This window comes from Acanthisitta chloris, unplaced genomic scaffold (assembly GCF_000695815.1).
Source record: "Acanthisitta chloris isolate BGI_N310 unplaced genomic scaffold, ASM69581v1 scaffold41130, whole genome shotgun sequence".
NCBI classification, from domain to species: Eukaryota; Metazoa; Chordata; class Aves; order Passeriformes; family Acanthisittidae; genus Acanthisitta; species Acanthisitta chloris.
In genome coordinates, this window is record NW_008651854.1 from 40,460 (window position 1) to 42,104 (window position 1,645).

The 1,645-nt window shown below is 36.6% G+C and overlaps 1 protein-coding gene across 1 annotated transcript in view; it reads right to left on the reverse strand.

The window, feature by feature from the left end:
* JAZF1 (JAZF zinc finger 1) overlaps positions 1-1,645 on the reverse strand; it is a 29,832-nt gene that overhangs the window by 27,460 nt on the left and 727 nt on the right. The gene's annotated exons all lie outside the window — the stretch shown is intronic.

A 1,645-nucleotide genomic window follows, 5' to 3' on the forward strand; every position in this document is an offset into this window, starting at 1 on the left:
AACAGGTTGGGTCAAAGCAATCCCATTTTATTTTGTGACCAAGTATAGCTCTTAAGGAGGATGAGGAAAACAGTAATATTTGGATTATAACAAACACAGAACATAACCCAGGTGACACCTTTTCAGGCAACCTAAGGAAAAACAGCCTCTTTGTTTTCTTAAGTTACCACAACATACATGTTTACCTGCATTCAAAGACGAATTAACAAGAGTTTGCTCGGAGTACAAATCCAACAGGATTGCACGGAAGGAATACAGCAATATTCTTCATTCTCACTGGATGCAGTGGAGGGTATGCCTGTAGGGCTTGAAAGTTGTGTAGGCACTGTGAGGCTGAAATGTAGGATGATTTACATACTCTAAATTGTTTCCCTGAAACAGATCTTGCCTAAGTACCCTCAGTTGTATCACCTTGCTAGTCAACTGCCATATATACTTGCACTTGAGGGAAAAAGATTTGCATCAGCCAATAACAGACATGTGAGCTGCATATCTAAAATTAGTCTGCTGGCCCTCCTGGGCTGCCTCTGCAGCCTCTTCAGGCACTGCACCCCCAGAAAGAGAAATTCAGCTGTGGCATGACTCTGAGCACCTCATCAATCTAAGTTAGAACAAAATCCTATGCCAAGCAAACACTGGGAAAAATCCTGTCGTTATCAGAAAAACCTCAATGCTATTTTGGGTTCAGAAAAACTTTTAACATGACAAAAATGGAAATTCTGGGCTGAGACTGCCAAAATACAACTCAGCTGATAGTTAATTTTAAAAGAGAAGTCTTCAAGGAAGAATATATGTTTTTTGCTACTAGGCTATTACAAACTCCAGCTTTGAAACAAGGAACTTGGAAGAGAGGGTGCAGAAAGTGGAAGCTGGTATTATTTATAACCTGGCAGGCAGGACTTGCAGAAACTCAGCCATAACAAGCTGATTCTCACAACTACAGGTAAAACAACATTTCTGAATAACTTTAGAAGTTTGAAAAATATATGAATAATAAAAGTATTTCAGTAGACAGATTCTGGCTTTTTTACTTTAGTATTTGATAGAACATGTTTCAAAGAGTACATCACTAGCCAATGTTCCTGACAGATGTGCAAAGTTATACTACCTGACCACATCATGAATTAGCCTTCTCAGGAGGAGCTGTACAAAAAGTAAAACAAAAGAAAGAAGAGAATCCTTGCCATCTGTAGGATGCCAAGGAAATGAATCATTTTGTTTCAAATAAAAGATAATTAAGAAAATCTAAAATTTTTTGAATTACATTAGGACTTTATAATTTAGCTTTTCTCAACGTGCTTCCCTTTTTCATAACCAGGGACCTACTAAACAACCAGTTCATCTTACAACTTTCAGACAAAACATCACAAGGACCACTACAACTTTTCCATTTAATCATTAAGAATAAAACATGAAATAGGTTATATAAAAAACATATGGCATAACAGTTTTTCAAGGCAGTGATGCTCACATGATTTCCCATTAAGCAGAATATATTGAGCCAATTTATTACAGAATAGAATAGTGCTATTATATGCATTTAGCTTTTTAGAAGGAAATACTGGTATTTAATCTGAAGTATACCAGAATTAGCTGACAAGATCTCTACCTATTGTAAATCAGACTGACTTAGGCCAAAAGATCT